General features: G+C 35.7%; 1 protein-coding gene across 4 annotated transcripts in view; it reads left to right on the forward strand.

The window, feature by feature from the left end:
* The window catches only part of Ttll11 (tubulin tyrosine ligase like 11), a 240,725-nt gene that overhangs the window by 54,200 nt on the left and 173,897 nt on the right, over positions 1–12,628 (forward strand). The gene's annotated exons all lie outside the window — the stretch shown is intronic.

A 12,628-nucleotide genomic window follows, 5' to 3' on the forward strand; every position in this document is an offset into this window, starting at 1 on the left:
TATAGTTTTATCTTTTACATTGAAGTCTATGGTCTATTTCTAGTTAGTTTTTGTATATAGCATGAAATTAAGCTCTAAATTATTTCTTTCTTATGTACAACCAGTTCTTTGTTTTGAAATAATTGTGGTTTTTTCTTCATTGAATTATCTTGGCATCTTTGTTGATCATGCATATTTTGGTCATTTCTGAATTCCCTGTTTTGGTCCCTTCATCTCTATTTTGTTCTTATGTTAACTCCCCACATTATTTTGATTACTATATAGTGAGTCTTTGTAGTGAGTCTTGAAATCAGGTAGCATAAGTCTCCCCACTTTATCTTCAGACTTGTCTTGGCTATTATAGGTTCTCTGCGTTTACAGATAAGTTTTCTAGTCAGTTTGCCAAGATCCACAAGATGGGACTTTGGTTGGTATTGCATTGAATCTGTGGAGCTTGGAGACAGAGGACATTGTAACAACACTGAGTGGTCTAATCCATGACTTTGACCTCCATTTATTTAGGTCTTCCTTAATATGTCTCAGCAATGTTTTATGGTTTCCAAAGTAGACATTTTGTACATATTTTGTTAAATGCATCACTAAATAAATATTTGGTTTTTTATGTTATTGCAAATGGAATTTATTGAATTTTGTTTTCCAATTTGTTGAGAGTATATAGATCCAATTGACTTTTTAATCTTGGACTTGAATAAAGTGACCTTGTTCAACTCCTTTCCCCCCCAGGATTTACTATGTACACAGCCAATTCATCTGTGAATAAATACATTTTATTTATTTTTTAATAATCTATTTTTTAATTTCTTGTTAAAGTGTACTGGGCTAGGACCTCCAAGACCATGTGGAATAGAAGAGATTAAAGGGTACATGCTTGCTTTGTTCAACCTTAGGAGAAAATGTAGAACTTTTCATGATTACATATGGTATTAACTAGGGGTTGTTCCCAGATGCCCTTCTATAAGCTTCTACCTTCTATAGCTTGCAAACTATTCACCATGAATGAATCGCTAATCTCGTCAAATGTCTCTTCTGCATTTATTAAGACGACATTATGATTTTTCTCTTTATTTTGGTAATGTGATGAATTTCATTGAGTGATATTTTAAAGAGTAAATAAACCTTGGAAACATTAGTTGTAACTTACATTCCTGTTGTAAACTTCACTTGTTATGATGTATTATCCTTTTTACATACCTTCTGAATGCTATCTAATTGCGATGTTTTGTTAAGAATGTATCTTGGGTCATGTGAGATTGGTATGTAATATCATTATTTGGTTTACTTTCAGTATAATGCAAACCATATTAAATGAGTTGGCAAATGTTTCTTCCTCTATATTTCTGAAATTTTTGCTAAAATTTTCTTTCTTTAATGATTGATAGAATTCACTAACAAGGTGTTTAAGAATGGGGCTTTCTCCAGAGAAATACTTAAAGTTCTGAATTTATTTTTAGTACATATAAGTAATTTGTGTCTTTCAAGGAATTAGTTCATCTTACCTAAGTTGTTTAATCTATTGACATAAAAATTTTTAATTAGTAGTCCCTTTGCTGATATTGGTAACTTGTATATTTCCTCTCTTTTTTAATGATCAGTCTACTAAAAATATCAATTTTATTGATATTTTCAACTTAGGATTTCATTGTCCATTTTGTATATCATTTATGTATCATTTTATTAAAATTAAAATTTCCTTCTTTCTACTTCTTTTCAGTTTCTTTTCTTTCCCTAGTTTTAAAAGAAGAAGAAACTAAAAAAAAAAATCCTTGAGTTTTAAACCTTAAAGCAATAAATTTCTCTCTTACTGTTTTGAATGCATCCCATAAATTCTCATGCATTAAATGATAATGAAAATTTATCATTCAGTTAAAAATGTAATTTCCCTTGGGATTTCTCCTTGTCCCTGGCTTATTTAGAACAGTTATTTAATTTTACAATAATTTTGAGATTTTTACAAGTATTTTTGTCATTGATTTCTAATTTAATTTTATAAATGTCAATGATATATTCTTTATTATCTCAATTCCTTTAAATTTACTGAGAATTTTCTTATGGCCCACATATTGCCCATCTTAGTGAATGTTTCCTATGCATTTGAAATAATAAACATAGTGAATGTTTCCTATGCATTTGAAATAATAAACATAGTGAATGTTTCCTATGCATTTGAAATAATTTGTATTCTGGAGTTGTTGGTGTAGCTCCCTGTAAATATCAGTTAGGTCGAGTTGTTTCTTGGTAGCATTCCATCTTCCTTACTGATTTGCTACTTACTTGTTCTGCCAGTTAATAAGTTAATGTTGAGATTTCCAATTCTAGTTGTGATCGTCTGCTTTACCTTTAAGTTCTGTCAGTTGTTTCCTCATGCATTTTGAAGCTATTATTAGCTTGATGATTTGACTCTATGATAGGCAACCTTCCTTGTCCTGAAGACTTCTGCATCTGATGTGAATACAGCCTTCCTCCAGTTATCTTTGGCTTAGTGTTTGCATGATGCAGCTTTTACTATTCTTTTACTTTCAACCTATCTGCATTTTTAGAGTGCTTCCTGTCGACAGCATGTTATTTACTATCTTATCCAATTTGACAATCTCTTCCTTTTAACTAGTGCGTGTAGTCCATTTACACTTGATGTGTAATTGTGTTAGATTCATGTCTACCCTCTTGCTGTTTCTTTTCTGTTTATCCAGGATTAACTGAACATTTTTTAAGTTTTTATTCTAGCTCCTCTTTTAAGTTTATTAGCTATATTTATTTTTTATTTTTTCTTCACATTTTTATGAGTGCATTACAGTTGTCCATAATGGTGGGATTTGGGTTCCATCTGGGACTATTAGCACATAACACACACACTATAACAACATAATTGGGCCCACTCTCTAACACTTCTGTACCCTTCCTCTTCCTACTCCTTGGTCTCTTTATTCTATTGACCTCCCTTAGCCTTTCATGCAAAATCACCCCCTCCCCAGCTTTCTCTTCCTTTTTCCCTCTCTAGCTTCCACATATAACACTTGACCTTCTGAGTTTGGCTTATTTTGCTTAACATGATGGTCTCGAGTTCCATTCATTTTTCTGCAAATGACATGATTTCATTTTTCTTTATGATTGAATAAAAACTTCATTATGTATACATACACCACGTTTTCTTTATCCATTCATCTGTTGATGGACGCCTAGGCTGGTTCCATAGTTTGGCTATTGTGAATAGTGCTGCTATAAACATGGGTATGCATGTATCACTGTAGGACGATGACTTAGTTCTTCAAGACAACCAGAGATATGAAAAATTGTGCTCTATATGTGTAATATGAACTGTAGTGCATTCTGCCGTCATATGTAACAAATTAGAATTTTAAAAAAGAGAAATAAAAGGCTGAATATCCAAAAAAAGATGAATATCTGTTATGCCTATTATATGTATTTCAAATGTTTAAATATAAATACCAAGGAGCAGATTAGTAGAGTCATATTTGTATAGATAAAACAGGTGTAACCTGTGATGCTTGTTACACCTATTTTTAAAGTGTTTTAGTTTTTGTCCTAGTCCTAGAGTTTAAGATTTACAATAAATCCTTAACTCATCAAACTTACCTTTAAGTGTTTCATATTTCATGCAAAATATAAATGCCCACCAATAGCAAAAAAAAAAAAAATGGTGGGTGCTACCAGGGGTTCAACCCCAGGGAATGCCCAGCCCCCTTTATTTTCTATTTTGAGACAGGGTCTCACGAATTTGCTTAAGGCCTCACTATTTGCTGAGGCTGGCCTTGACCTGCTGTCCTCCTGCCTCCCTTCCCCAGTTGCTGGGATTACAGCTGTGTGCTGCCACCACGCAAAATTCTGTTTTCATCCCATCACAAGTGCTCTTGCCATGTGTTTTCCTTGTAACTAACCCCACAATACATTGTTACTATTTGTGCTTTGAAAAGCTCATCATCTTAAAGAAACAACAACAAAAAAACAAGTTTATCTCTCTTTTATACTCGCCATAAATTTAACATTTCCAGCATTTTTTTCATCCTTTTGTGTATCTCTTGGGTTCCATCTGGTACTATTTTCTTTTAGCCAGAAGAATTTCCTTTAACACATTTTTCTTATTGCAGGTCTGCTGATGACAAGTTCCCTCAGCTTTTGTTTGCCTGAAAATGTCTTTATTTTGTCTTCAGTTTTTAAAGTGTTTTGAAATGATTTTAAACTTACAAAAAAGTTACAAAAATAGTCAAAGATTATTTTTCCTCCATACCCTTCAGGTAGCATCCCCGATGTTAACATTTTATATAATTACCCAAACTGGGAGATTAACATTGGTATTATGGTATTAAATAATCTACCCATCTTATTTAAATTTATCCTACTGTCCTGCCCAGTTCCTTTGCTGGTACAAGATCCACTCCACAATTCCTGATTGCATTTGGTCGTTATTTCTCCTCAATCTCTGCCGTTCCCTTAAATTCCTCAGTCTGTCTATTGAAGAGGATTACCAGTTATTTTTCTTTTTAAAGGATTGCCTGCAATTTACTTTTCTCTGATTTTTCTCATGATTAGGTTTAGATCACACATTTTTTGGCAAAAATATCACAAAAGTGTTTTGGTGACCTCTGTGCAGCCTATCAGGAGGTACCTGGGGTCAATGCCATCTTCCTGGTGCTGTTAACACTGGTGTTAAAGTAGAGTCTGCTAGATTTCTCTGCTATAAAGTTCCCATCGTTTGTACCTTTGTAATCATTATGTGTCTTACAGGGAGATATTTTTAGACTGCACAGATAGCCTGTCTCAAACCTTTTTTGAAAGGTTTTTAAAAGATAGTTCTATTGAGATATAAATGACATTCAATAAACTGAAGATGTTTAAAATAGGCAATCTGATACCTTCTGATATATGTGCTCACCATTGCAATCAAGATAGTGAGCCTCTCATCGCCCCAAATGTTTCCTCCCATTCTGTGTAACCCCTCCTTTCTTCCCCTTTCTTGCCTCTTCCCCACCATCATTAGGTAACCATGGATCTTCTTTCTGTCAATTTTACTTTACACTTTCTAGAATGTTATATAAATGGACTCATATGGCAGGTTTTTTTTTTTCTCTCTCTCTCTTAATCTGTCTTCTTTCACTCAGTGTAATTATTTTGAGGTTCCTTCTTGTAGCATGCATCAATAATTCACTCTTGATTTCTGAGTAGTCAATCAAATGTTATGCCATAGTTTGTTTATGCTTTTACCTACACCTGGACTTTTGGGTTGATTCTACTATTGGAATTGGCTGCTTGGCTATTTGTATTTGGCTATTACAAATAAAAATACTGTGAACATCTGTGTATAAATCTTTGCATGGACCTGTTCTCATTTCTTTGGGGATAAATGCTTAGGAACAGAATGGCTGGATCATATAGTAGCTGAATATTTAATTTGAAAGAAAGTCTCTATTCTCTTCCAAAGTGGTTGTGCCATTTTATATGTGGTGATCTTTGATTTCAATTTGCTTTTTCCCTAATGACAAATGATGTTGAGCATTTTTCCATGCATTTATTTGACATCCAGATCTATTATTTGTTCACACATTTGGCCTATTTTTTTAAAAAATTGAGTTTTGAGGTTTCTTAATATATCTTAATACAGGTGCTTATCAGATATACTAATTATGAATATTTTCTTCCAATTCATGTTTTGTCTTTGCATTCTCTAAACAGTACCTTTTGAAAAACATATTTGTGACTTTGATAAAGTCCAATTTATTGATTTTTTTCTTTTATGTATTACATTTCTTGTGTCACATACTGGAATCTTTATCTAACCTGAGCTCACAAATATATTCTCCTATATTTTTGTCCAGAAATTTTAGGGTTGAAATTTAGGTCTATGACTCATTTGGAGTTAATTTTTGTGTGTGGCGTGAGGTATGGGCTGAAGTCTACTTTTTTGCAAATAATATCTGTTTCAGAAATATTTGTTGAGTGAGAACATTAACCATTCTCCTTAAAATTACCTTTGCACCTATCATGAAAATAGTTGTCCAAGTATGTGAGGATTTATTTCTGAATTCTCTGTTATATTTCACAGATCTATTTGTCTTCATGTCAAAGCTTTTCTCTGACTTAATTACTATAGATTTATAATAAGGTAGTCTAAGTCCAACTTTCTTCTTCTTCCAGGTGTTTTGGCTGTTAGGGTTCTTTCACCTGCTGATTGAAAATTAAAATGAACTTTGCTAATTTCTAAAAAAGCCTGCTTGGATTCTGAGTGGGAGTGTGTTGAATTGGTATATCAGTTTGAGTAGAACTGATATCTTAACCACCCTAAATCTTCTGTCCCGTGAATGTGCTGTATCTCCCCTTTTATGTAGGTCTTCTTTAGTTTTCTTGAGCAATTAATTTTAGTACATAGATCTTTCACATATTTTGTCAGATTTATTCCTATTTCAAATTAACATATTGGCAATGCTTTATTCTTAAACTTCAATTTCTACTTGTTCATTGTGAAGATATATAAATATAACTGAGTTTCTTTTTAAAATTTTGATCTTACATCCTGCAGTCTTGCTAAACTTACTTCATAGTTCTAGTAGCTTATTTTGTAGAACCTATGCATTTTATTTCTATATAGGCTATTATGTCTCTTGTGATGGTTTTATGCCTTACCTTCCTTCATTTCTTTTTCTTGTCTGATTTCATTGGCTAGAACCTCTATACAATGTTGAATAGAAATGCGGTAAGCAGACATCTGGACTTATTTCTGATCTTAGTGATTAAAGACTAAATCTGTTTTCCTAAGTGTGGGTATTGTAGTTTTCCTGCAGATGATTTTAGGTTGTTGAAATTTGTTCTGTTTCTTGTTTATATGGATTTTGTTTTGTTTTTAATTAGGAATGAAAGTTAGATTTTGTTATATACTTTTCCTGACTCTATTGAGATGACTGTAAGGCTCTTAATTTTTAGTTAGTTAATGTGCTGAATTATATTGATTCATTTTTTAAGTATTAAACCTTATTTCTTAAGCTAAATACCATTTGGGATAATTCCTTTTATATGTTGTTGGATTTGGCTTACTACAGATTTCTTCACAATGTTTATATCTGTATTTATGAGGAATATTGGTTTAGAGTTTCTCTAAGTATCTTTGGTTCTGTTATTGGGGGTGATGCCGGTCACAGAGAATGAGTTGTGAAGTAGTCCCTACTTATAAATTTTCTTTCTTAAATGTTTGGTAAAATTTAATAGTAAAGTAATATTGGCCTAGAGCTTTCTTTATAGGAAGGTTTTAATTACAAATTGATTTCTTTTACAAATATATTCAATTATCTGTTTCTTCTTAAATGAGCTTTGGTAGTTTGTATCTTTCAAGAAATTAGTACCCCCCCCCCCCCGCCTTTTTTTTTTTTAAGTTGCTGCTTTCTTGGCATGAAACCATTCAGAGTATTACCTTTTATCCTTTTTCTTTGTTTGTTTGCAGTGTTAGGGATTAAACCCAGGGCCTCGTGCAAGCCAGACAAGCACTCTCCTGCTAAGCTATATCCTAGCCTTCCTCTCTCCTTTTAACATCTGCACTCTTCTCTCTCATGTTTGCAATCTGTTCTTCTCTCACCCCCATCGGTATGGGTAGAAGTTTATCAATGTATTGATTTCCTTTTTTGGATTAATAGCTGTAATTATTTTTGTTTAGTTATCCTTTAGGATTTATAGTACCCATCTTTAATTTATCACAATCTGCCTTTCAGTAATATTATGCTGCTTCACTCATAGTAGGAGAACTTATACTACACCTTGCTTTAATGCTATTGTTTTTCATACACTTTATATTTACATGTGCTATAAAGCCTTCATTACATTGTTACTATTTTTAAACAAATCAATTGTATATTAAAGAAATGTAAATAACAGGAAGAAAAATATCTTGTATATTTCCTTACGTAGTTACCACTTCCAATGTTCTTTATTCCTTTGTATGGAAGCACATTCCTGTTTAGTCCAATTTCTCTTTTGTCCAAAGAACTTCCTTTGTCATTTCATGTAGGGAGAATCTTTTGGTGATGAATTCTTTCAATTTTTACATTTCATTTTTAAAATTGGTGCACTATGGTTGTAATAATGGTGGGATTTGTTGTCATACGTTAGTGCATGCACACAATATAACAAGGTAATTTAGCCAGTGTCCCTCCTCAGCATTCCCACCCCCCCCACCCCTCCTCCTACTCCCATTCCTCTCCTGACCCCCCCTTGGCTTTTCACGCCATCACTCCATACTTTTCTTTTCCTTATTCCTCTCTAGCTTCTTCATATGAGAGAAAACATACAACCCTTGATCTGAGTTTGGCTTAACATGATGGTCTCAAGTTCCATCCATTTCCTGCAAATGACATGATTTCATTTTAATTATGACTGAATAAAACTCTATTGTCTATATCAGCACATTTTCTTTATCTCTTCATCTGTTGATGGACACCCATGCTGGTTCCATAGTTTGGCTGTTGTGATTGTGCTGCTATAAACATGGGTGTGCATGTATCACTGACTTTAACTCTTCAAGGTTATTACTGAGAAGTGGTATGGCTGGGTCATATGGTGGTTCCACACCTAGTCTTTTGAGGAACCTCCATACTGATTTCCACAGTGGTTATACCATACAATCCCACCAACAGTATAAAAATGTTCCTTTTTCTCCACATCCTCTCCAGCATTTATTGTTGTTTATATTCTTGATGACTGCCATTCTGACGAGTATGAGGTGAAATCTTAGTGTAGTTTTGATTTGCATTTCCCTAATTGCTAATAATGTTGAACACTTTTTCATACATTAGTTGGCCATTTGTATTTCTTCTTTTGAGAGGTGTCTGTTTAATGCATTTGCCCATTTATTAACTGGGTTACCTGGGGGGGGGGTTGGTGTACAGTTTTTTGAGTTCTTCATATATTTTAGACATTAATCCTCTGTCAGAAGAGTAGCTAGCACAGATTTTTTCTCCCATTCTGTGGGTTCTTTTGTCACATTCTTGGTTCCTTTGCTATGCAGAAGCTTTTGAATTTGATGCCATCCTATTTATTAACTCTTGGAATTATTTCCTGAGATTTAGGGGTCCATTGAGAAGGTCATTACCTGAACCTGTATGCTGAAATATTCATTTTTTTTCTAGAAGTTGCATAGTTTCTACATAATTCCTAGGTCTTTGATCCATTTTGAGTTGATTTTTGTGCAGGGCGAAAGATAGCGATCCAGTTTCATTCTTCTACATATGGATAATCAGTTTCCCCAGCACCATTTCTTTTTTTAAATATTTTTTAGTTGTCAGTGGACTTTATTTATTCATATATGGTGCTGACATTCAAACCCAGTGCCTCACACATGCTAGGCAAGTGCTCTACCACTGAGCCAGGACCGCAGCCCTCCAGCACCATTTCTTAAAGTGACTGTCTTTTCTCCAATGTTCAACTTTTGTATTTTTCACAATTTATTCAACCTTTTATTTGGATGCTACTGTCTCTAGGTACAGAATTTTAGGTTTGCATTTTTTTTAATTCCTTTTTTGTCTCCTTGTATATATTGCTTCTGACAAGAAATCTGTTTTCACCCTTATCTTTGATCTTCTGTGTAGAACATATGCCTTTTCTCTATCTGTTGTAATTTCTCTTTGCCATTGAACAACGTTATTATAAACTGTCTCAGCATAATTTCCCCCCATGTTTCTTGTACTTGGAATTCATGGAGCTTTGGATCTTTTAGTTTTTTAATTTTCATAAAATTTGAAAAAATATCTGCCCATTATTTCTTCAGATATGTTTTCCTACACCTCTTCTCATTTGGGTACTTCGGTTACACACACATGAGGCCATTTGAAGTTGTCCCACAGTTTATTGATGCTCTGTTCATATTTTTAAAATTCTATCTCATTTGTCTTCAAGTTTGCTAATTTTTTATTTACTACATAATAAACTTCTTTCAATTCCATTCTATCTACTTTTGGATCTCACACATTGTAGTTTTTATTTCTAAAGGTTAGATTTGGACCTTCTTGGTGTACTTCATACTTCTACTTACCTTTCTGAACATATGGAGTGCCTTAAAAAATCACTGTTTTAATGCCGTTGTCTACTGATTCTGGCTGTGCCCATTCTAAGTTGGTTTTAACTTTTTTCTTCATTTTGGCTTGAAGTACCATGCTCTTTTTCATCCCTGACATTTTTATCTGGATGACAGACATAGAGAATTCTATCTTATTTGAGTGTTGGCTAATTTTGTATTCCCACACATATCCTTGAACTTAGTTATGGGATCCAGGTAGGTTACTTGGAAATAAATTTCAGGTCTTATTTCTGAGATTTGTTAGGCAGGGCTTCAGCAGTGCCCAGTCTAAGGCAAATTCTTCCTCACTGCTGTGGCAAGACTCCCTTGTGTAATGTACCCAACCTCCATGAATCATGACGTGCTCCAGTCCAGCTGGTGAGAACAGGCACTATTCCTGGCCCTGTCTGGCCCCGGGCGCTGCTTCCTCTAGTCCTTTTGGGTGGTTCTTTCTTTGGCCTCAGATGGTTTCTGCACATGTGTGCACTGATCTGTACTTGGCACCTTGGTCAAGGTGCCAGCATGGTTGGGTCCTGGTGAGGGCTCTTTTCCCAGTCTACATGTGGTAGTTGTTATGGTTCGGATGTGAGGTGTCCCTGCAAAGCTCACGTCTGAGACAATGCAAGGTTTGGAGGAGAAATGATTGGGTTATAACCTTAACCTAATCAGTGGATTAATCCCTGATGGGATTAACCGAGTGGTAACTGGAAGCAGGTGGGGCATGGCTGGAGGAGGTGGTTCACTGGGGGCGTGGCTCTGGGGTATATGTTTTGTATATGGAGAGTAGAGTCTCTCTCCCTCTCTGCTTCCTGAGCATCATGTGAGCTGCTTCCTTCTGCCACACTCTTCTGCCATGATGTTCAGCCTCACCTTGAGGAATGGAGCCCTCCATCTACAGATTCAGACCTCTGAAACTGTGAACCCCTAAATAAACTTTTCCTCTTCTATAGTTGTTCTGGTTGGGTCCTTTTATTCACAGTGGCAAAAGAAAAAAAAAAACATACACACAAAAAACTGACTAAGATGGTAGTTTTCTTATAAACTCACATGGTGGGAAGAAAAAGGGCTAGCACTTCTCCTTAGGAGGACACTAGTCCCTTCATGGAAGCTCCATCTTCATTACCTTCCAAAGGTTCTACCTCCTAATACCACCCCACTAGGGGTTAAGGTTTCAATATATGAATTTGGGGGCAGGAGAACAAAAATGCAGTCCATACCAATTGACTACTTAAAATCTTGAGCTACCCTAGTAGCGTTCTTCATTTATTCTTGGAGAAGGAAACTGAGGCCTAGAGAGAAGTTAAGAAGTTTGGCTAAATAACACAGCTCGGAAGGCTGTCTGCAGAGCCAGTACTTTCACCTTCTGTGCAATGATATGGGAAGATATTTGAAAAATGTGCATAGAAGTACAGAAATCTTCCAGAGAAAGGAGTAAAGCTTTGCTGGTGACAAGGGAACAGGGGTGGGGAGGCTGAGGGCATTTAGAGTAAAGAGAGAGAGAGGGCTTCCTGGGGTAGAGGTGACACTTGATCTGATTTTGAAGTAAGTTGATGAGTTTGGGTGACATGCCAGCCTCAAAAGAGTATTCCAGTCCAAACCAATGTGTGTGCAAAGACATGTCATCATGAAATAGTATGGCGTATTGGAGTGACGAGCTGTGTGGTACTACTGGGGTTTAAAAGAAGAGGATCTGACATTAGATGGAGAGCGAGAACTAGAGGCCAGGTCGTGGAGGGCCTTGCACACCAGGTGGAGGAGCTTAGCAAGGGCAAGCCATGGTAATCTGTTGGCAGAGAGTACAGTAGATGGGGGAGGGGAGAGGAGTGAGACCTATTAGAATGTTCTAGTCATCTAGGAAAAGTGCTGGAGGTTGTACAGAGGCATCAAGGCAGGGGTCTTATGCAGAGGAGGGCCAGATGCATGGAAGAAGGCAGAATGGGCACTTCAGGAATCTGGAGGGATGCTATTTGCCAAGATGGGATGCCCAAGAGGAGCAGCAGGTTTAGTGCAGAAGATGGAAAGTTAGCTGCTCAGGGCTGCGCAAGTGCTGGTGGTGAACCTGTAGACTGACGCGAACCACTCAGGGGCCTCTTTTCTCATCAGTAAAAGGAGGAGAGTGGGTTAGGTGATCCTTCAGGCCGGTCTCCTCCTGTCTCAGCATACCAAAGTCCCTGTGATTGATGTGGAAAGTACTTAGGACTGAATAATTCTCAATACAAGGGAGAATTTCTTTGTTCATAAATGTATTGATTTGGAATCTGCTGACTTAAGGCCTGGCACTTGCAGAATGAGATGATAAAATCCCTACAGTTGTCATTTGCTAGAGAACCCTGGCTCAATCACTACTCCTTATGGGATCTTGGGCAAGTCCCTTCTTCCAGTCCTACCTCTTCATCTCCTAAATGGGAAAATATTTTAGACGTCTTCCCATGCTGACGGCACATAGGATACCATGGTATGAGTGTATTGTAACTTTTAGTGATTTTCTGGCTGATGGACACTTAGGGAATTCTCATATTTTTTTTTTAACATTTTTTTAGTTGTAGATGGACACAGTATCTTTGTTTTATTTATTTTTTA

The sequence above is a fragment of the Marmota marmota genome, unplaced genomic scaffold (genome assembly GCF_001458135.2).
Source record: "Marmota marmota marmota unplaced genomic scaffold, marMar, whole genome shotgun sequence".
Classification (NCBI taxonomy): Eukaryota; Metazoa; Chordata; class Mammalia; order Rodentia; family Sciuridae; genus Marmota; species Marmota marmota.